Below are 24772 nucleotides of genomic sequence, written 5' to 3'. Positions count from 1 at the left end.
TGAGTGAGGGGTCTGAGTGTCTGGGCTTGTGAGTGTCCTGATAAAAACCAAAATCCAGGCCTTTAATGACCTCTTGGGCACAGCCATCAACCGTGTGTCTGTCTCTGCAGAGAGAGTGTTGACCTCATTGAGAGGTTTACCTCGGCAGTGACATTCATGCCTCTGGTGACTATTACTATGAAGTCAGTAGACAGATTGGGAGAGCATGGGGGGTCATGAGGTCACTGGAAAGGGGTGTGTGGCGCTCAGGATATCATTACAAATGGACAAATCTGTTATATTATCTATCTATAGTGCCTTGCATATCTATCTATCTATCTATCTATCTATCTATCTATCTATCTATCTATCTATCTATCTATCTATCTATCTATCTATCTATCTGTCTGTCTGTCTGTCTATCTATCTATCTATCTATCTATCTATCTATCTATCTATCTATCTATCTATCTATCTATCTATCTATCTATCTATCTATCTATCCATCCATTTTCCAACCCGCTGAATCCGAACACAGGGTCACGGGGGTCTGCTGGAGCCAATCCCAGCCAACACAGGGCACAAGGCAGGAACCAATCCCGGGCAGGGTGCCAACCCACCGCAGGACACACACAAACGCACCCACACACCAAGCACACACTAGGGCCAGTTTAGAATCGCCAATCCACCTAACCTGCATGTCTTTGGACTGTGGGAGGAAACCAGAGTGCCCGGAGGAAACCCACGCAGACACGGGGAGAACATGCAAAACTCCATGCAGGGAGGACCCGGGAAGCGAACCCAAGGTCCCCAGGTCTCCCAACTTTGAGGCAGCAGCGCTTATCTATCTATCTATCTATCTATCTATCTATCTATCTATCTATCTATCTATCTATCTATCTATCTATCTATCTATCTGTCTGTCTGTCTGTCTGTCTGTCTGTCTGTCTGTCTGTCTGTCTGTCTGTCTGTCTATCTATCTATCTATCTATCTATCTATCTCTTCTTATATAGTGCCTTTCCTATCTATCTATCTATCTATCTATCTATCTATCTATCTATCTATCTATCTATCTATCTATCTATCTATCTATCTATCTATCTATCTATCTATCTATATAGTGCCTTTCACATCTATCTATCTATCTATCTATCTATCTATCTATCTATCTATCTATCTATCTATCTATCTATCTATCTATCTATCTATCTATCTATCTATCTATCTATCGTGGCGGACGGCCTGCCCACTTGCCCAGCCAAGACGCCTATATTAATGGAAGGACCGGTGAAGAAAGTTTGGTCGGGGCCTTATCTCCCCCGGATCACTCCTGGGTTGTTAAAGCACCACAGATTTTCACAGGGCACATTGTGGAATCCAAACTTGCTCCCTTGTGGTATCACTCTGAAGACCCCTTTTTTGACTTTATTTTTAAGAGAGAAACATTGAGTACGACTTTAACTACAGATCCATTTCCTGTTTCCTATTTAGTCTGAGTGAGGTCACTTCTGTTTGTACATTTTATACGCAGTATTTTCTTTTTATTTATCGGTCCGAGTTGTTGAAGGGGCAGCAGAGTTGTCTGCTCGTGCCCGCATGCCCTCATGAATGTCGTTTATGCCCATCCAAAAAGAAGTATGGTGGTCAGAGCAAATTTCTATTACACATGGCCCTTTTACAGAAAATTCAATCAATAAATGTCATTTTGATGAAATAAATAAAAAATAAAAAGGCTCCATCTTAAAGAAACATTACATTAAAACATTCCATCTAATCTCAGATTGCACCCGAATGTCACATTTTTTAATTTTTTCTTTATTTTGCCACAATTATTATAAAGATTGTGAAAAAATGTTTTTCTTAATTACTTTTTCACAGTTTTGTTTTTTCAAAATATAGATATTACTTTTTCACAATTTCAGAGGTTTAAATGTGCTACTGTCAAGTGAGATTTAGTTTATATTGTGACTTTATAACATGAACATCATATGATACTGGAATTGATGTTGTAATGTAAATGCCTAGCAGCTGGTAACTAGCAAAATACAATAACTGTTCTGGTCCCTCTCAGCCCCTCGATTAAATGCCAGTGTCCCCTCAGTTTACCCAACATTATTTGAGCAGCCCGTTTGTGAGGTACAGTTGGCCTCACCCTGACAGCCTGGGATGGCGCCCTAGACGAGCTTTGATTGTGTTTTGTTTTCTCCTCACACTCATTCTGACATATCATTTACTGTTTGTCTTTAAATTATTGAACAGTTTTTGTCAGATTGTACACATGCAGCCGTTCTTGTCAGTCGTATTTTTTTTTTCTCTTCACCGAAGAAAAATAACACAGAAGGCTTAAAGTAAATGGAAACGGAGGGCATCCCAGGGGCAGTGGGCAAGGGCAGATCGAGTGGCGCAGAGAAGACAGACCTGCGCTGCGTGCTTCTGGTTAGTTTTTCCGTGTCTACCTGTCCTTGAAATTGAGAGGAAAAAAAGATAAGTGAATATATAAATAACCATAAAAGAAAAAAGGAGAAGGGAAATGTGCACATCGCTGTCGGAAATCACTTTCAATGTGGCCGAGCCGCTGACTCTCTTAGGCTGTGGGGCGGCGCGGAGTGGCAGCGCGGAGTGGCCGGAGGGCGTCAGGCCGGCGGAAAGACGCATTCTGTGTGCCCGGACACACACGCGGCCGCGCGAACGCATCGCAGAAAGCTTTCATGCCGATTTGTGCTGCGAGTCAAGCTGGGATTAGTTATAGCGCGGGCAGAGGAGCTGAGCCGAGCTGTGGCTGTTCCAGTTAATAGAAAGTGACTGATAAACAAAGCTTATCTACTGACGGGTGTCACGCGCGCTCTCCTTAGGCGGCAGAAATGGCGGTGAAGGGGGGTAGGGTTGTAGGTATCTCCGTGTATCTCTGTTGCTTCACTGTGTCTGATCGCGGGGACCTCAGGCAGAATACCGCTGAAAACTACATAATTACCGGCACACACAAAAGACGTGGCAGGACATGCGGTGAAAATAAGATGGGGGATTTTGGTGACAGATATCAAAGCCGCGCAATCTCAGCCCTCCAGTCTGCCCGCTAAAGTCAAGACCCTCACTGTGTATGACACATACCATCATCAAACCAGCTGCCTACCTGGACACGGTGATAGGCCATAGCAGAGCCCTTTCATTCATAATTTCCTGAGCGGTTTGTTTTAGTACCTGAGGTCCCAGGCTGTAGAATGGCACTCTGATCTAAGCCATCAGCTTAAGGTGGGTCACTCCAACTGATCCCTTAAAGTTGCGGCAGTCCGATAAGCAGGATTCAATCACAACCTCAGACCACCAAGTTGTCAATAAAGAGTGATTCTGCAGACCCCATAGAGGTGTGTGTGGATCAAATTAAACCTAGTGGTTCCCAGATTGACTCTACATTCAGTGCCCAGGTTTCTCAACCTTACAGAAAGGCAAACAAACAAATTTCTACCTCAGTCTCCCAACACCAAAGTGTTAATAAATGGAGTCTGTAACCCCATAGACTCAACCATTAGTGAAATAAAACTTAGACTGTCCCAGCTTGGCCATCAACGTCCAAAATGTCTGTCAGGCCTGTTGGTTAAACTTAGAGTACACCAAACGGTCAGGCATACAAGGAGTTCGCCGTTTCAGCCACAGATGGGTGACATGTGGTCCATGACACAGTGTCGATTTTAAATAAATAATCATGCCCTATGTAGGCGCAGACTGTAAGCTGGCGTGAGGGTGTGTGAAGGGATAGCGGTGGTCCTGTTTGACCACGCCGCATTCACATGCAGAGACGGGAAAATCAATCAGAAGAAGAACAAACAACATCAACAAAAAGAACAAGAAAACAAGAACAACAAGAAGGAGGAGGAAGAGGATAAAGAGAAAGAGAAGGAGAAGAACAAAAAGAAGGAGGAGGAGAAAGAGAAGAAGAAGAAGAAGAAGAAGAGGGAGAAGGGGAGGAGGAGGAGGAGAAGAAGATGGAGGAGAAGAAGAAGGAGAAGAAGAAAAAGAAGAAGCAGAATATGAAGAAGAAGAACAACAACAACATCAACAAAAAGATCAAGAAAACAAGAAGAAGAAGAAGAAGGAGGAGGAGGAGAAGGATAAGGAGAAAGATAAGGAGAAGAAGAAGAAGAAAGAGGAGGAGGATAAGGAGAAAGAGAAGAAGAAGAAGGAGGAGGAGAAGAAGAAGAAGAAGAAGGCAAAGAAGAAGAAGAAGTACAACAACAACATCAACAAAAAGTACAAGAAAACAAGAAGAAGAAGAAAAAGAAGAGGGAGGAGGAGGAGAAGAAAATGGAGAAGAAGAAGGAGAAGAAGAAAAAGAAGAAGGAGAACAACAACAACAACAATATCAACAAAAAGAACAAGAAAACAAGAAGATGAAGAAGAGGAAGAAGAAGAAGAAGAACAACAACAACATCAACAAAAAGAACAAGAAAACAAGAAGAAGAAGAAGAAGAAGAAGAGGGAGAAGGAGGAGGAGGAGAAGATGAAGAAGAAGAAGAAGAAGAACAACAACAACAACAACAACAACATTAACACAAAGAACAAGAAAACAAAAAGAAGAAGAATAAGAAGAAGTAGAAGAAGAAGAAGAAGAAGAGGAACATGTCAGACGAAAAAATGTGAGGTTAAAAGTAAGAATCGAGAGTAAGAAAGGTGACGACCTGAGAGAGCAGTGTCTTGTAGGACGAGCCGGCCAGTTAGAGAGGAGAGGCAGCGTAGGCCTCACAAAGGAGTGATTGAGTGGCACTCCTGGGGCTGCTAAACCCCACTGAATAACTGTGTGGAGTGGGGTGAGTGTGGTGGAGTCCTCCCCAGGCATCTAACCTTTGAAGGTGACCGATGAATGCTAGGAAATGAGATGCTGTCATTTCACCCACTTATGACCAGAAGGTCATTTATGTCTTGGATCTCGAAAGAATGGTAGAAATCCTTGCTTTGCACCCAAAAGTCATTTATGTTATCCACCAAGCCAGACATAAAATGAGTTTTCTTTAGCTTATATGATGGGGATTCAAGCTAAAGTTAGAAAATGGGATTTATCAGAAAACGGAACAAACTTTCACAAAACTGATCAGGTCATTTCTCAATGGCATCTCCACCCTTCTTGATAGCCTGGAAGTGCCAGCAGAATAAAATGTTTTGTCTCACCCTCGCCACCCCTCGTGCACCGCTTTCTTCAAGTCGTCATCTGTCTTGAATCAGCAACCACCCAGTGGTCCAGAAAGGTGGAAATCACACGGTGCCAAATCGGGCGAATAAGGAGGATGTGGCAATACCTCAAACTTCAGGTTCTCCAGACAAGCCTTGGTGTTCTTAGCAGTGTGTGGGCAGGCGGCCATTGTCTTGCAGCAAAAGGACTCCTTGAGCCAGCAGTCCCCGCCACTTGGGTCAAATAGCAGGCTTCACTTTGGTCTCCAGCAAGTGACAGTAACTTGGATTAGAGACTGGAGTATCCCTCGGCATGTAGTGGGGTACACGAGTGATGGTGAGGATAAGACCAAACCTTTTATTCTGCTGGCACTTCCAGGCTATTGAGAAGGGTGGAGACTCCATTGAAAAATGACCTGATCAGTTTTGTGAAGGTTCATTCCATTTTCTAACTTTAGCTTGACTCCACCTCATAGTAGGCCAATAGTCCAGATAAAGCCAGAGATGACCATTTTAGTTAACCACCAGGAGGTCATTAAGCTTAGATTTCTCACAGCAGACATTTAGGAGCAGATCTGAAACCAGGGCATCCGCATGGTTTGTCCTCTAACATCACAGTTTTGTATAACCAAGAAGCTTTTAGCTTGGGTTCTTCCACCCATTGATTTCCCCCATCAGGCCACCACACTTTAGAATAAGCCAAGGGTCCAGTGAAACAAAGATGCTCACATTTCAAACACTGACCACCAACAGGCCATCAAGTACAAACTACAAACCCAGAACTCCAGCTTAGTCCTGAACCTCAATAAGAGCTTTTAAAACCAGTGGCTGGGCAGATTGTCCGCTAAACCCCATAAAGTCATGAAGCTAACTTCACAAGGCCTTCTTGCTCAATGTAATATTTCATAGTTTTCCGAGCAGCTTGTTTTAGGACCTGCAGGTGACTCTCACTCAGGCCATAAACGTTTACAGGGATCAGTCCAGCAAGTCCAACAAATAAGCTTCCATCTCAATGTCAGGCCACCAAATGGTCAATGAGTGAGGTTCTGCCAATCCCATAGTGGTGTCTGTGGGTCAAGTGAAATTTAGGGGGCTACCAGCTTGAGCATCAATGTTCAGTGCCACGTTCCACAACCTTAGGTCTGAAAATCGGGAGTCCACCTTATAAGTGGGATGTAGGAGTCATAGTGATCTCGTCACAATCAACTGCCAGACATGTTCAGAAGCCATTAACTCTTTGAGGGATGAATATTTTTTTTTTCCAATAAACAGTGTTTTCAGAAAAGCACACAAAGCAACGGTTTCACACAGAAATCAACATAAAATGTCTGTCGCTGCATGCTGTTTGCCAGGAAGGCACGTCAGGCCTGCTACCAGGCCTGTCTTGTTGTTAGCGTTTACAATGCATCACAATCTGGTTTGCACCTTTTGTCATCGTAAGTGACGGCCCTCTCAGGTGAATGACGCCGTAGACACATCAGCATGGGACTGAGTAGCTGTTGCAATCACCTGTATCAAAATCGGAGTCCAGCGAGTCAAAGTCTAAATCAGTGATAATACGCAAAACGTCGCCCATCTGGCTTTACGCACTCACCTCGATCTCTCGCCAGACGTCAATGCCATTTGTGCTCTTGTTTACTCCTTTCTGCTCATGCGAGCGCAGGGAATATCGGTCCAAAACTATTAAGCTAACTTTACTTCTAACTAAAAAACTTAACGGTGGGTTTTGTCACTATTTGTTATTGATTATCACCGTCAACCCCATGGACAAAAGTCGAAGTCCGCCCTGAAAGAGTTAAGAAGGCAAACAGTCCAGTTATATAGCACCTTGATGTGTGGAGGATGACTTGTGTTCTGTTCTGTGTATTGCATTGTATTGACCCCTTTATTTTGATGCCCACTGCATGCCCAACCTAACTGGAAAGGGGTCTCTCTTTGAACTGCCTTTCCCAAGGTATCTTTCTTTTTTTTTCCCTATTAGGGTTTTTGTTTTTTGGGAGTTATTCCTTGTCTTTGTAGAGAGTCAAGGCTGGGGAGCTGTCAAAAGGCAGGGCCTGTTAAAGCCCATTGTGGCACTTCTTGTGTGATTTACATTATACTAGCCAACCCGCGCCGCATAATTATGTATTGATGGGTGAACACTTCCTAAAAGACACAGTTGTCCAAATGGGGTTGGTTTTGAGGATATGACTGTAGGTGAATGAAAATATGGAACTCTGGAGAGGGCAACATACAATACAGCGTTTTACACGCTGCATACAGCGATTCACATCAAAGCATAGACACTGCTAAGACCATGGGATACCCCTCGCAAACTGTTTTACATGCTGCATACAGCGATTCACATCCGTGACAAATATGATTCTTCTTAGATGGCCCTGTCGCGTCCACCCTCGCTCTCGAAGCATACACACTGCCTGGTCATGTGGCCGCTCGCAAGAGCAACTAACAAAGATCCGCCCACCAACTGTAAGACCATGGGATACCCCTCACAATCTGTTTTACACACCGCATACAGCGATTCATATCCACAACAAACAAACTGTTTTACACGCTGCATACAGCGATTCACATCCGTGACAAACATGCCTCTTCTTATGGGGTGGGTTTGAGGATACGACTGTAAGGGATCTCTAGAGAGAGGAACATACAATTGTCCATGACTGAAAACTGGAGGACCGCCGCCGCGCCCCCACCTCCCAGAACGAGGGATGAGGCTGGACGGCAGTCGCGCACGGAGGGCGGAACGGGGTGTGAGGGGTAGGATGCCCAGTGAGGACGATGCATTGATGGGTGAACAGTCATCTCTTAGTCTCGTTCAGTACGCACTGCCTGCTCATGTGCCTGCCCCCAACTCCTCACCTGAATTTCTTTTGTCTGCTACAGTCCACATACACTTGTGAGTCATGTTGACTATTCATTGTTCTGTTTGTCTGGGCCAGGTGAGGTTTCCCGTTTTGAGTCTAATTAAGCCAAAGGCTCCACACCTGGTGGTGCCCTTCCATCAATTCCTTTAAGTTTCAGCTTTGCAACCATACTCCCCACGGAACCCAAAGACTTTGGTTGCCTGGCGGATCATGGGAATAACACCGCCAGATCGCCAGTCAGCATCGTTTATGGTCGGAACTACGACGGTATGTGATCATCTTCGAACCTCCGACTTTCGTTCTTGATTAATGAAAACATTGTTGGCAAATGCTTTCGCTCTCGTGCGAATTGTTGGTGGGCGGGGCTGTGACATGCGTGTGCCATGGTCAGCTGCTTAGTTAATTGTTGGTGGGCGGGGCACTGTGAGTTGGCAGGCGTGGCTGTCTTGCGTGCGTCTTGCTTGCAATGGAATTAGTGAATTATATATATAGATTGTAATTGTATGTGTGAAGTACAAGACCGAGGAGGTGATGCTGAACTGATCTCCAGGCTACAAAAAGGACATAACAGCACTAGAAAAGGTCCAGAGAAGAGTGACTGGGCTGATTTGGGTGTTGCAGGGGGATGAGTTATGAGGAAAGATGAAATTAGTTGAGCCTTTAAAGAAGATGAGGAGGAGACATGAGTGAAGTGAATAAAATTATGAAGGGAATGAATCCAGTAGATCAAGACTGTGACTTTAAAATGAGTTTATCAAGAACACCAGGACACAGCTGGACGCTTGTGAAGGGTAAATTTCACACAAACATTAGGAGGTTTTTCTTCACACAAAGAACCACAGACTACATGTAACAAGTGACCAAGTAGTGTTGTAGACAGATGGACTTTAGGGACCTTCAAAACTTGACTTGATGTTAATTTAGAAGAATGAAGTGGATAGGACTGGCAAGATTTGCGGGGCCGAATGGCCTTCTCTCATCCCGATTGTTCTAATGTTCTTACAACAAGTCAACAAGCACATTTCCACATCTGGTTCCAGACACCAAAGGGTCAATAAATGAGGTACCCAACACACATAAGTGACCATTTTGGTAATAAAACTTGTCAACCGTAGACTAAGTCTGAGTCCAGCATAAACAGACGATGGGCTTCTGCACGTCACAAGGTCAAAGCCACCAACTTCTACAATGTCTGTGGGATCAAGAAAAAAAAATGTTTGAGTGTCAGAACCACAGGGTCACTGATCCAGGCCCTGCACCCCATGCTTCCCATGCTTTGAAACTATTAGCAAATCTGACCAGACATCCAATGAGATCTTAAGAGTATTTGCTTAAATACACAGAGTGACCAAAATAACCAAAGAGTTGCTAATCCTAACCTCTGTCCTGTGTCTAAAATAATCTGAAGCCATCTCAAGTCCCTGGCCACAAGACCGTCAATAAGTGGCGTCCATTCACCACAGGGTGTTGACAGTGAGTCAAATGTAACCAGAGACCCTCATCTCAGCCATTGAGTTAAGGTCAACCAACTTTAGAGTTGAGCGAGAGGCCAGTGAGCCAAGACCTCGAACCTCAGGCACATCGGTCAGTCCTGACCTTCTGTGGTAGCTTTGAAACTAGGAGACTATTAGCTCACCCGGTGGATGCTTGTGAGTCCTAATGCCAGGTCCTAGTGAATGTACAGAGTAGCAAGCAGGCCAGATGAATTCAGAAGGCCTCTAGGTCCTCCATTGTTAACCAGTGGGCACTTGCCTTTCTCCAAAGATGGCCGTTCATTCCGATCCATGGAAAAGTGGACAGTTCCATTTTAGCCTCTTGTGACCCGGGGATCCCTCTACTGAGTCATGTCATCCCCCAGAGGCTTTTGTCCACTCTTTTTAGATGATAAGGAACTACATAAGAACAAGTCTGCTTGTGAAGGACAGATCTTTCAGCTCCTCTATCATATTAACAAGGTCTAACTAACACCTCCATTCGCCTGCATACACGCTGACACTGTGCTTCATCGCGGGTGAAATATCTGTCAGACTCTATTCACAGAGCTGTTCTTTGCCTCCTTTTCTATGTGGGAGTAAGACATCTTTTGCAAGCAGGACGCCTCAATGCATCCACTGTGTATAATTATTGTCTATTAATAACTGTCTCATGGCTCCGAGACGCGTTCCCCAATGCGGGAATCAGGCGATTAAAAAAGAAAGAAAAAGACAGCAAAAACAGACAAAATATGAGGGAGGGGTTGGACAGCACCCCCTACTGGCTGCTGTTGGTTTTTGTTGTTGTTGTTGTTGTTTTTTTAATTATCATCAATTGTGCTAAAGTAGTTATCCTTGATTGGTGTTCTGATAAGCCCTCTCTTCAGTACCTCACTATGATGTCCCTCACTGCCTAGTCTAGAATGAGGAAGAGGTTAGGAATCCATTAAGTTCTTGAGCCATCTGTCTGTAAGGCTCCTTTTTTTGTTGTAAATAACTATAAAAGTGGATCCTGGGAATGAGACTCCAAGATTGTGGAATCGGGCTTGGAGATAAGCTCATGAGGGCTGGAAAATAGATGGACTGTAACACCTTTAGATAGATAGATAGATAGATAGATAGATAGATAGATAGATAGATAGATAGATAGATAGATAGATAGATAGATAGATAGATAGATAGATAGATAGATAGATAGATAGATAGATAGATAGATAGATGTAACAAGCCCAGAAACTGGACAGGCCTCTCATCAGATGGCCTATCCCCAAACTCAAAAACACAGTCTTAACCAGCCTACACAGGCCCAAAAAGTAGCTAAGATAGATAGAAGTGAAAGGGATTTTATGATAGATAGATAGATAGATAGATAGATAGATAGATAGATAGATAGATAGATAGATAGATAGATAGATAGATAGATAGATAGATAGATAGATAGATAGATAGATAGATAGATAGATAGATAGATAGATAGAAACTTTAGTATAATCGCCAGGATAGCTCCCCAAACCCGACTCAGAAAGACACAGGGTACAAGTCCAGCAACACACAAGGCTCTTTATTTGTGTGAAACTCTTCCCAAAGAGCTTCCTACAACACCAACCAAATACATGAAGCACAATTACAGGAGAAAAGCAGTCCACAGCACTTTGTCTTCTCTCTCTGTCTTCCTCTCACTCTGCATCATCCTTCCTTCAACAAGCTTCGTTCCTCCTACTCCCAACTCTTGTTCCTGGAGCAGCAGCAGTGTTCTGTGAGCCTGGTCTGAAAACACTTCCAGGTGTGGTGGGAACACAACAAATTAGGGTTTAACAGTGTCTGCAGCACCCCTTGGTGGTACCCTCAGGATCCAACAGGGCTGAGCGACCAAACTCCAATTCACAATGTGCCCTGTGGAAATCTGGGGTGCTTTAACAACCCAGGAGGGCTGCCATCTAGTGATCAGAGGGAGATAATGCTCCATCCACACTTTCTTCACCGCTCCTTCCATTAATATAGGTGTCTTGGCTGGGCAAGTGTGCATGCCATTCACCATGATAGATAGATAGATAGATAGATAGATAGATAGATAGATAGATAGATAGATAGATAGATAGATAGATAGATAGATAGATAGATAGATAGATAGATAGATAGATAGATAGATAGATAAGTAAAATGAGAAGAAGAGTTGGAAGATTCTGAATTCTTACAGTTGTTCTACCGTTTAAGAAAGGGGTTCTGTGTATCTAACATGCAACCAACCCAGAACGTGAATAGGCCTCACATCAGGCGGCCTAGCCCCAAACTCAAAAACACAGTCTTAACCGGCCTACACAGGCCCAGAATGTAGCTAAGACTCTTAAATGATAAAAGTCTAGAAATATTGATAAAAATGGAGAAGTGGAAAAAATGTGAAACCTCTGATTCAACAAAAAACAAGGCAAGACCTTTATATCTACATATTTATTTGAGAGAATAATTCAAAGATTTAACCAGGAAAAGCAAGGTAGGAACTAAAAGAACCAAAGTAAATAAATCCAATAAACACCAAGGAGAAACAGTACCTTATAGTAAAAGTAGGTCACATAATGCATAGAATCCAATGAACAAAAGCAAATCAAATCAAAAACAAGAACCACTGTCATGCCAAAGCAGCAGAAACACCATAAAGCTGTAGTTTAAGTACACCTGGTGTTGAGATTGCAGCCGTGCACAAAGGGCAAAATGTGAGGCCTTCAAAAAAGCCCCCCCCCCCCCCCCCCCCCCCAAATAAAAGGCCACAATACCCAGTTTTCTTCCCCAGAATAGGTGTGATCCTAGGAAACCTGGAGACTTCAGGCCTGTCTAGATTGCAAAATGCAGACTTCAAGAGCTCCACTTCATTGAGGTGGTTGTCACATTATATTATACATCAAACACCGAACAAGCCAAAATCCCCCCGCCATTGGTAAAGTTTAGGTTTGGAGGAGAGTTACATGACTCAAGTGGTGTAAACCAGGTGACAAAAACCTGCAATCCAATTGGCTGTCCACATTGGGGAGCTACTGAATCGTGGAGCTGGACCCATCTCAGACTCCTAGGCGTACTCACCTCCCCTCCATTATTTGGTATTTTGGTCATTGTGGTCAAAATGGAATAGGAGTCACATATTGGGCTGGTTTATCATGCCATTGGGTGGGTTTTGAGTTTGGGTGGGAACTTTTTGCATGACCTGACAACCTTGCCTTAGAAAAGGGGAAATGGCTGAGGTGATGGAAAGAGAGAGACCTGTGGGCACAGACTCAAGGCTTTCATGACTGCCATCTATTAAATATTGACCTGCAGGGGGCGACTATTTATGAAATTTATGCGCCCTGCCCGGGGTTTGTTTCCTGCCTTATGTTCTGTGTTGGCTGGGATTGGCTCCAGCAGACCCCCGTGACCCTGTAGTTAGGATATAGCGGGTTGGATAATGGGTGGATGGATGGATGGATATTTGTCATTAAATGAGGTCCCTTTTCAGAGACCTGTTTTCACCTTGATATCAACCATTATCAAAACAATAAAGACAAATTGAGTCCATTGTCATTCAATGTTGTATAATAAGAAAGTGTGAAAACCTCTTGAGGGGAGAATACTTTCATATTCCCTTTATATTTCTGTCTCATGGAGCTACCAGCGTCAGTGATCGACATGTAGAAGTTTTCAGGGGTCCAACCCCTTAATTGAGCTGAACGTCAGCTTTCTATTATTTGCATTTTTATTTCTTTTTGGATTTTGTTGGAGTGAATGCTTTGCTATTTTTATATCCTGTAAATTATTTCAGACCTAATTAACATCTCTTGGAGGAGAAAGTGTCAGGAGCCTTTTCGTTTTCCTGGAGTATTTATAGTCACCTCACGTGTTTTTAACAGAGCGTCTCCACCGAGCGTGGGAGCCTATAACCCCGTGGGATCTTCACACAGGAGGGCTCTGGAGTTCGCCTGCCGTCGGAGTCAACCGTGCACTCTAGCAATTTCTTCGCTAAGCAGCCTAAAGACGTTGATTACAGTAAACGCCAACTTATTCGATTGATTATTTGGAAATGGCGTCTTCTGTCTTTAAAGCGTAGGAGACGCCGTTGCTATCACGCGATCGCAATTTTCATGAAGTGCTGGACTTCATTGCGAAGTACGAGCTGCGCGTGCTCAACAGGTTCACACTTAAGGGTTCAGAGAAACAAAGAAATATCCATCTGCTCAAGAAGGCGCAACCTGCTTAACTCGACCTGAACACAGCGATGGCCGAGAGGGCTTCCGCCTCTCACAGCCGGCAGCCCAGTCGATCAGCGTGGCCATGTCTGGGGATTTCGCACTTTCTGTTTGCGCGCTTTGGGCTTCTTTTTACAACTGTGGTATAAAACTGATGAATATGCATCTGCATCTCTGCATATGTATGGGTGCAACTGTTCTTCACCTTCCTTCTACCGTAATCCCCTTTGGACTTGTAATTATATAACAACTTTTTTTATGATTATAAAATGGAAAAGCGCCCTCATGTAATTATTTCTGTTTTCCCACCAACAGGACACTGCTGACCGCATGGTGGCGCAGTGGTTGGTGCTGCGCTCCAATCCAAGGCCGGATGTGTGGAGTCATCACCAGAATTTATTTTTTATTTCTCTCTTACTGGTTAATCTGTCTTCTTTCTTACATCCTGAAAGCTTGTAAAAAATCTCCCTAAAAAAAGTTCCGTAATGGCACTTTATTGGGCTGTGTGGTTTCTTCAGCATTTAATTTTGTACTGTCTATGAACTTGGTTCTTAGGGGTTTCAAAAGGTTCTTAGTAAACAGTGTAGATGCCCCAGAGGACGAGTGGGTATCCCTCCCAAGATGGAGGTGAATTGCTTACCCAGCCAAGATGCCATAACAGAAGGATGGAATAAGTGGAGTGCAGTACCTGGCTGGGACGTCGTATGATTGGGATGCCCAGAGTTGTCAGAAACTAGCAGGAGATGGGTCCAACTGCATCCTGCAATACTTGTGATGTACATCAAGTAATGCCTACAACATCACTCGCAAAATGTCACTTTGAGTCAGTTAACCCTCCCACAACCCTGATTTTAACCTTAGTGTAATGCGATGGGCATTTTGTGACTGACGATGAGGGAGCTAAGTAATGTTGGGGCATCACTTCACTGACCTCATAGGTACTGCAGTCTACAATTACACTCTGTTGACCAGCAAGGGAGCAATTCATCCTCCACCATTCTAGGTGGCAGTGTCCCACATGTAGGGTCCCCAGTCTGGATGCCCACTGGGCTGTATGGGAGTTGGAGTCTGGAAGTGCAGCCCTGTAACAGCATTATAGGCCAATGGGGCAAAGCAGTGCACTGGGGGCCCCTACCTACACCACCACTCAGCAAGTCACAACATGCATAGATTAGCATGGGGCCACCGGGCAACTGCACAGTGTGCCCATGCGTTAAGACCACCCAGGCTGTAGGGTTCCTCTGGGTGATGGTAGAGGGTGCTGCCAGGGGAGGGGGATCTCCCTGGCTTTCTTGTAGCCCAGAAGTGCCTCCAACTGGCCATGCAAAATCACTTGAAGTACTCCCGGGTTTGCCCGCTTCCATAGTCGGGAGGCAGAGGGGCAAAACTCAACTGGAGGATGGAAGGAGGAAGATTTATTGTTCATTTATTGTACAGGATGAACCAAAATGTAGTACCACATTTCCTTTGATAGGTGATCCCTTGTAGTTTTTAATTCGTCAACATGCCTTGGTCCGGTGCGCACCGTGCTTTCGCTGTCAAAGCGTTCTTCAAAAACAACGAATCCATCATCAGTACGCAACGCGCCATTCCGAACGCACTTCAGCATGCAGCGATGTTGGGTGGCCTTCAAGTCCACCTGATGTCACTCCGTGTGATTTCTTCTTGTGGGGCTATTTCAAGTCGGAGGTATACACACATCAACCTCAAAACTTTGAAGTCCTCAAGAACGCTGTACATCATGAAATCACTGCTGTTCCCCTTGAAATGGCCAAAGGAGTCATGAGAATATTCAGAAATCGTCTTGAAGAGTGTACCGCTAATGATGGCCACCACCTTGAAGACATCATTTTTAAAACACAGTGAAAAAAAACAAACTATTTTGTATACCCTTTCTTGTGTCGCAATGAAATTTAGTTTATCTTGTAGCGTTTTTGTAGAATAAACGTTTGAAATGTGGTACTTTGTTTTGGCTCACCCTGTGTAATTATGGTTTGTTATTGGGAGGATAATAACATGCGGTGAAAAGCATGTCCCCAGCCACAGACAGATAGACACCAGAACGTCCAAAATGCACACGTTTATTTAACACAATACCAAAATTCCAACAGTCTCAATCACTTTCACTTCTCTAATCTCAATGACCTCCTTTCCCCTCCTCACAAGCTTCATCTCCTTCCTCCCAACTCTGGCTCCCTTTCTGGAGGGATGCGGCCCCTTTTATAGTGACCCGGATGGGATCCAGGTGCTCGTTCTGACGTCACTTCCTGGAAGTGTCAGGAGGGCAACCAGAAGCACTCCAGGTGTCCTTGGAATTTCTTCTGGCAGCACTTCCTGGTGTGGCGGAAGTGCTGCCATCCAGGGTTCCAACCATGTCTGGGAGCCCCCTGGCGGTGACTCCGTCCTCGCAGAGGGTTGAGCTTTGCAGCTCCGTGCCCCCCATGCATTCCAGGGAGGTTTCCCACCTGCATTCCAGGGAGAATATTGTCCCATTTCCGGTCCCCTGCTTCTTCTGGCATCCCGGCGGGGACATGTCCCTGGGAATCTATGACAATGCCAATACTGATGATCTGTGCAAGAGAGGACAGAGCCGACTATACTTCCTTAGAAGACTGGCGTCTTTCAACATCTGTAATAAGATGCTGCAGATGTTCTATGAGACGGTTGTGGCGAGCGCCCTCTTCTATGCGGTGGTGTGCTGGGGAGGCAGCATAAAGAAGAGGGACGCCTCACACCTGGACAAACTAGTGAGGAAGGCAGGCTCTATTGTAGGCACAGAGCTGGACAGTTTGATATCCGTGGCAGAGCGACGGGCACTGAGCAGACTCCTGTCAATCATGGAGAATCCACTGCATCCACTGAACGGGATCATCTCCAGACAGAGGAGCAGCTTCAGCGACAGACTGCTGTCACTGTCCTGCTCCACTGACAAACTGAGGAGATCGTTCCTCCCTCACACTATGCGACTCTTCAGTTCCACCGGGGGGTAAACGTTAACATTATACAAAGTTATTGACTGTTATACCTGCCTCGCACTCTCCACCTTGCACTTTTTAACTTGCACTGTATTTTTATCACTCTTTAATTAATATTGTTTTTATCAGTATGCTGCTGCTGGAGTATGTGAATTTCCCATTGGGGCTTAATAAAGTATCTATCTATCTATCTATCTATCTATCTATCTATCTATCTATCTATCTATCTATCTATCTATCTATCTATCTATCTATCTATCTATCTATCTATCTATCTATCTATCTATCTATCTATCTATCTATCTAGATAGGATTGTGCCTGGGAAGGGAATAAAAATCCTCTAATTCACCCTATCAGTGTGTGGTGCTTCACTGTGTCTTGTTCTATGGGCTTAAAGTATGGGCTTCGGTCACTCAGAGACTTGTCCCAAAGCCACCTCAGCATTATCTTGGCTCTATGCTTTGGGTCATGGTTGTGCTGAAAGGTGACCCGTTGCCCCAGTCTGAGGTGGTGTGCGCTCAGGAGTAGGGATTCATCTCTGTATTTTGCTTCATTCTGACCCCATCCCTGCACCTCCATGATATGATGCTTTCCCCAACCAGGCCTCACCACAAGGATGGTATCAGGCAGGTGATGAGCAATGCCAGGTCTTCTCCCCAGACACAGTGCTTGGAGTTCTGTCCGCTGAGTTTGATTTTTGCCTCATCAGAACAGAGAGTCTCTCTCCTTCAACTCTCACAGTCTAAACTGTCACATTCCTTTTCACACGAGAGTGGTATCCATCTTGCCAATCAGTCATAAACATGGAGGGCTACTGAGACTGCCATCCTTCTGTCAGGTTCTTTCATCTTGGCAGAGGATTCCTGAAGCTCTGTTAAAGTCACCATTGGGTTCTTGGTCACCTCTCTGGCCAAGACCCTTCTTGACCAGACGGCCAAATCTAGAAAGAGTCCTGGAGGTTCCAAACTTCTTCCATTTCAGAATTCCAGCATCTACTGTGCTCCTGGGAACACTCAAATCTCTACAAATGGGTTTTATCCCCTTATTCTGACTGAAGCCTCACCACAAATTGATTGTAGATGTCTACAGAGAGTTCCTTGGATTTTGTAGCTTGGTTTGTGTGATGGACAGCCACGGCCATTATCCGGCTGGGATGCCAGCTGGTTGGAAGGACCGGGGGAGAAGGCATCTGCAAGGCACTACCTCCCCCGGAACATTAGAGGGCAACCCTGCACCATGGATTCCCTCAGGGCATGCTGGGAGTTGGAGTTTGGCACAGCCCTGTTGGGTTCTGTGGGGAGCTTCTGAGCCCTGCTTTGGGCTTTCACCACACCTGGGTGTAATTCCAGGTCCGAGTAATGAGCCACTTGGAATACTTGCAGGGCCAACATTAAAGGAGCCACCTCACTCGATTTGGAGAGCCAGAATCGGGTGGTCAAGGACGAAGCTTGCCAGGAGGAGTGGAGGCAGAGAAAGAGAGAAGAAACCTACTTAATCCAGGGGTCCAAAGCCTGTCCTGATTGCACTTGGAATTAGGCAGGAAACAACTCCGTTCAGATCACTTGTATACTCTCACACAGAGATTGTCCGTTCAATGTCACCAGCAAAGAAAAATGGACCACCTGTGGAACGACCCACATAGACAAACATAAAACAAGCAAGTACCGTGAGTGACATTAACCCAGGATGCTACCATGTCACCTGGGGCCCCTTAGGATACACAATTCAACATGTTTTAATTTAGGAGACTAACATCATCAGTTTTCTGTTCATGGAAAGTCTATAAAGTTTAACTTGCATTAAGTATCACATGGACCTGGCCTTGAATGTTAATCATTCTTTGCACAGACGGTCAAAAAAGGACATTGGCTCATCAAGAAAAAGTAATGCAAGTTCACGTCATTAAAGAGCTTCAGTGACAGATGCTACACAAACACAATCGACCGTTGACGTCTAAAGAAACTGTGCTTAGTGAAAGTCCATCGACTTGAAGGCAGAGCCATTTTTGGTAAGCGTGCTTCTTCTAGCCATCAATAGACAGAGCTGCAGGTGAAATGGCGCTGAAGCCCTGGGTTAACAAAATAACCTGTGGAGACCCATCAGACGGGTTTTCAGACTACTCTGTCATCCTGATCACTGGCGACGAGAAGTGAGTGTTGCCCACTGCATGACGCAGCCCTGCTCTGCTTTGTGACCGCACCCAAAGGAGACGGTGTACCCACCTTAGCTGGCTGATCTCCATGAGCTTCTGATCTTCAAAGGTTTCAGTTTTTTTCTATTGAACTTTCCACATTGACATGCTTAATTATTTACCAAGTGGAATTATTGAAATATTTATTATTTATTTAATTGCTTCCAGGTTTTTATCTTTCCGCACTCAGACAGCTCACTAATGCTTCACCGGGGTCTGAGGTGAAGATGTTTTCCATCATTTGCAGCCACTGGAATGCTTGAGTGGCCTGAATATTGCAGCTGTCATCAAGGAACTAATTGTTGGAGCTGTTTGAGACTGAGATGGGACATTAAGGGATTTTAAGACTCAAGGAACAATGATGATGATGATGCTCTCAAAGTTCCCACTATATAGCGCCTTTCATAGCTTTCATATTGAGTAGGGGTGCTACAAAAGAGAGAGAGAAAGAAACGGTAACACACAATCACATTTCCAGAAAGGAAAGGTGCCTCTTCAAAGGATTGGTCCTGCTTGGATAGAAGGCATCCTCTCTACCATGGACTTAATTATGGGTGAATGGGGAGATGATTTAGAAGGCATGGAATTACAAATTATGGTTGGGTACCCATGACTGGTGCACGTGGACACAGAACCACCCTGTGTGCCACAAGATCATGGAAATCACACCAATTTCAATTTTGGACTGCCTAGTAGAAGGAGGGGGCACTTGTTAAGGCAGGTGGGAGTCACGAAATAGACATGTACTGTATATGCTAAGATGACTCTTCTAAGGTCCGAGTGTTTACCTCTGCACTAGTGATGAGTGAGTGATACTACCGAGTCCCATTTCACATACAATTTCATGAAATGGACCCTAAAAATTGCTCTGTAAAACTCTGTAAAATTTAAAATTTGGGATGGGTGTGAAAACGTTGGGATGTGAAGAGGTGGGTTAGACTTTTTGGAGTGGATCAGACATAAAGGGAATTTTCAGAGAAGGACCTGATCAGAAAATATTACTTCTCATGCATGGGCATTGGAGGACTCCTCCAAGGGCTTGGTAAAGGTATGTAATGACCCTCTGAGACGAGAGGGGTGGGCTACCGCTGACTTTGTTCTCTTTCTCTTCTTCTCTCACAGCTCCAAGAAACCACCCAAATAAGGGCACCTAGCCCCACCTCTTCCGGTGGTTTCACCATAAAGGACGGGCAGCCTAAAGAAAGGGGGTCTTCTGGAAGGCCAAAGCAAGCCCCAGAGCAGAACTCCAGTATGTGAAGAACCTCGGACCAGGGAGCAGTGCATTTTTGCGTTTTTTCATTTCTTTTTTCTTCAGTTTACTTTGTCTGGTGTAAGAAGACGCTTTATAGCGCCTGACCCAACACAGATTGGACACGGGAGGCACGTGTGAAATACAAAAGACTTTTATTTTCTTCACCCGTGGGCGCACGTCTTCCCCGTGACCCACAGGCCATACACAGTCCCAAGCACTAGTAACCACCAGTACAAACACTTTCTTCTCCTTGGCATCACCACTCCTCCCTAGCAACCTTGTGGTCGCTGGCTCCTTTTATAGGTCATCTGGAAATGCTCCAGGTGTTTGATCACCGAGTTCTGACGGCATTTCCAGGTGTGATGAATCTGTTGCCCACACGGGCTCAGGAGTCCCAAACACAGCACCCCCTGGTGGTACCTGTGGGACCCAACAGGGCTGCCCCCAACTCCAATTCCCAGGGAGCCCTGTGGGAAACCCAGGCACTACTCCAGCCCAGGGGGGCGGCCATCTAGCATCCAGGGGGAGGTATTGCACTTTCCAGGGCTGCTCCCCCTGAATATAGTGTGCAGGGGCGTCCCAGCTGGGCATGGATGCCAGCCGTCTGCCACACTGGCAACAAATAAAAGAGATGACCCCAGTTGGCATCCCGAAAATGTGATTCCAGTCTGTCCTTCCACCGCCAGACCACACACTATATGCAAATTATATGGTACCTTATCTATCAGATCCACAAAATTCTTCACCAGCAGTCCTATGAGTAGATTTTCAGAAGATATCTGGACTCCAAATTAATAATAATAACTAAAAATGAACATTAATATTATACTGGACACCTTCCCATTTACCTTAGCAGGTCAGTTTAAATATCTGGGGTCAATATCACAAGAAAACATAAACATCTTTTTTCAACAAAATGTTGCTGTCTGCACGGAAAAAATTAAACAAGATGTGAATAGATGGTCCACTCTCCGTCTCACATTAACAGGGAGTATCAACACTCTTAAGATCAACATCCTTCCCAAGCTTCTGTTTTCAATTTCAAATCATCCCCAAATACTGTACATTAAGAAATCGTTTTAAAGAAATTAGATTCAATCATAACGTTATTTATTTGGAACTTAAAACATCCACACTTCCAAAGGGCGACTCTACAATGACCTACAGCAGAAGGTGGCACGGCACTACCTCACTTTTCAATTTTATTACTGGGCAGCAAATATACAGGCCATAAAGACCTAGACATCGACACACAAGCCTGGTCTGCAATAGAATTAAATTCTTGCTGTACTTCATTATATTCCCTGCTCTGTGTCCCAATAAATACAAATTATCATCAATACACTAATAATCCAGTTGCCCTGCATTCACTCAGAATATGGAACCAATGTAGGCTGCACTGTAAGACAGAGAAGCTCTTATCTGTTACACCCCTTCATGACACCACTTTTTTCCACCCTCTCAAACATACACAGTACTGAATGCTGGGAAAATGTCTGGGATTCAAACACTCACAGACTTGTACATCGATCATGTTTTTGCATCTGTCACGCTTGTGCATCTGAGGATCTCCTTGCCGGCTCATTCGAGGTAAACAGTAACCCACCACGGTGAGAGGAGGCGCTGTTGCTAACTCTGTCTCCTTTTCTCCCCCACAACTCCCAGAAACCTCCCAATGAGGTAAATTAGCTCCGCCTCTCCCGGTCCTCCCATTATAAAAAGACCAGGTGCCTCAACTGACCTGTCTTTTGATGAGACCAGCTCCGACGAGTGAAAGCTCTAGGAAAGCCTTCCTTTGTTTTTGCCGGCTAGCATTAAAGCTGAATCTATTTTCTGTTTTGTACCCTGAAGCCTTATGTTAAGTGTTACCAGAAGGCACCTGTTTAAATTTCTCGAGAAGTCAGAGAGAATTAAAAGGGATTACCCAGCTGGTGTCCCAAATTTTTGTGATTTGTTCCGGCTCTGTTTGAACCTGTGTTCGGCCAGTTCACACATTATATGAACAAATAGCCTTCAAGTTGAACTTCTCATCAACATAATTTTACCACTACTTTCAAGCTAGAAACTTTGCTAAAAGGAACCTGCCCAAATTTTCCTCACCTTCCACCTATTTCAATTCTAGAAGAAATATCGATCAGTCTTGAAGACTCAGATAGCATCTCTACAATTTAGGAAAATGGTTTAAACTCCTTTCCTTTCAAAGATCCCAGGGCACAATGGGGAAAGGATCTTCACTTAATATTTCAGAAAAGGAGTGGAGGGCCACCATGCAGAGAATACACTCGAGCTCCATATACGCCGCGCACTCAATTACTCAACTTAAAATTTTCTGTCAAGCACATTTATCAAAGTCAAAGTCAAAGCCAAAGTGAACTTTATTGTCATCTCAACCATATACAGGTGCTGGTCATAAAATTAGAATATCATGACAAAGTTGATTTATTTCAGTAATTCCATTCATAAAGTGAAACTTGAATATTAGATTCATTCATTACACACAGACTGATGTATTTCAAATGTTTATTTCTTTTAATGTTGATGATTATAACTGACAACTAATGAAAGTCCCAAATTTAGTATCTTGGAAAATTAGAATATCAATTAAGACCAATGCAAAAAAAGGATTTTTAGAAATGTTGGCCAACTGAAAGGTATGAACGTGAAAAGTATGAGCATGTACAGCACTCAATGTTTAGTTGGGGCTCCTTTGGCCTGGATTACTGCAGCAATGCGGCGTGGCATGGAGTCGATCAGTCTGTGGCACTGCTCAGGTGTTATGAGAGCCCATGTTGCTCTGATAGTGGCTTTCAGCTCTTCTGAATTGTTGGGTCTGGCGTATTGCATCTTCCTCTTCACAATACCCCATAGATTTTCTATGGGGTTAAGGTCAGGCGAGTTTGCTGGCCAATCAAGAACAGGGATACCATGGTCCTTAAACCAGGTACTGGTAGCTTTGGCACTGTGTGCATGTGCCAGGTCCTGTTGGAAAATTAAATCTGCATCTCCATAAAGTTCGTCAGCAGCAGGAAGCATGAAGTGCTCTAAAACGTCCTGGTAGACGGCTGCATTGTCCTTGGACCTCAGAAAACACAATGGACCAACACCAGCAGATGACATGGCACTACAAACCATCACTGACTGTGGAAACTTTACACTGGACCTCAAGCAACGTGGATTCTGTGCCTCTCCTCTCTTCCTCCCAACTCTGGGACCTTGATTTCCAAAGGAAATGCAAAATTTACTTTCATCAGAGAACATAACTTTGGACCACTCAGCAGCAGTCCAGTCCTTTTTGTCTTTAGCCCAGGCGAGACGCTTCTGACGCTGTCTCTTGTTCAAGAGTGGCTTGACACAAGGAATGCGACAGCTGAAACCCATGTCTTGCATACGTCTGTGCGTGGTGGTTCTTGAAGCACTGACTCCAGCTGCAGTCCACTCTTTGTGAATCTCCCCCACATTTTTGAATGGGTTTTGTTTCACAATCCTCTCCAGGGTGCGGTTATCCCTATTGCTTGAACACTTTTTTCTACCACATCTTGTCCTTCCCTTCGCCTCTTTATTAATGTGCTTGGACACAGAGCTCTGTGAACAGCCAGCCTCTTCAGCAATGACCTTTTGTGTCTTGCCCTCCTTGTGCAAGGTGTCAATGGTCATCTTTTGGACAACTGTCAAGTCAGCAGTCTTCCCCATGATTGTGTAGCCTACAGAACTCGACTGAGAGACCATTTAAAGGCTTTTGCAGGTGTTTTGAGTTAATTAGCTGATTAGAGTGTGGCACCAGGTGTCTTCAATATTGAACCTTTTCACAATATTCTAATTTTCCGAGATACTGAATTTGGGACTTTCATTAGTTGTCAGTTATAATCATCAACATTAAAAGAAATAAACATTTGAAATACATCAGTCTGTGTGTAATGAATGAATCTAATACACAAGTTTCACTTTTTGAATGGAATTACTGAAATAAATCAACTTTGTGATGATATTCTAATTTTATGACCAGCACCTGTACAATTATGCAGATAGACGAAATTGCGAAGCTCAGGGTCCACGGTGTAACAACATGAGGTGCAAATAATAAATTAAAAATAGAATTAAAATTAAGATTTAAATTTAAAATTAAAACACAAACAAGACAAGACATTGTGCAAAGACAAGACAAAGAAGTAGCAGCAATTTTGACGTGTAGTTAGCAATATGAACATTGATGCAATGTATGGTGTGTGATGGATGGCAGGCGTTTCAGCCTGGCCAGGACGTCCCTCAACAGAGAAAAGAAAGAAAAGCAGCCTTTTCAGGGCGCTACATCCTCCGGGACGCTAGATGGCAGCTCCCTTGGACAGAACTGGATTACCTTAGGGCAACATGGGACATGAAGTCCGTTTCTTCATCCCTTGTGGATGCCATGGGTGCCGCCAGGGGGAGCTCATCAAGAACCTGGGGACTATTCCTGTTACGCTAACCCGGAAGTACTTCAGAGTCACGAGGACGGAAGCCCGCAGTACTTCCGGGACACTTGAGAAGGATGATGTGGCGTTTGACCCGGAGAAGAAATACTTCCGGGTCATGGACTATAAAAGGACTCTGGGAATACCAGCAAGCTGAGCCGGAGTTGGGAGGGAGTGTGACGGAGCTGCTGGGAGTGGAGGATTGTGTTATT

This window comes from Erpetoichthys calabaricus, chromosome 9, assembly GCF_900747795.2.
Source record: "Erpetoichthys calabaricus chromosome 9, fErpCal1.3, whole genome shotgun sequence".
Classification (NCBI taxonomy): domain Eukaryota; kingdom Metazoa; phylum Chordata; class Cladistia; order Polypteriformes; family Polypteridae; genus Erpetoichthys; species Erpetoichthys calabaricus.
Note: the sequence above shows the minus strand (reverse complement) of the source record.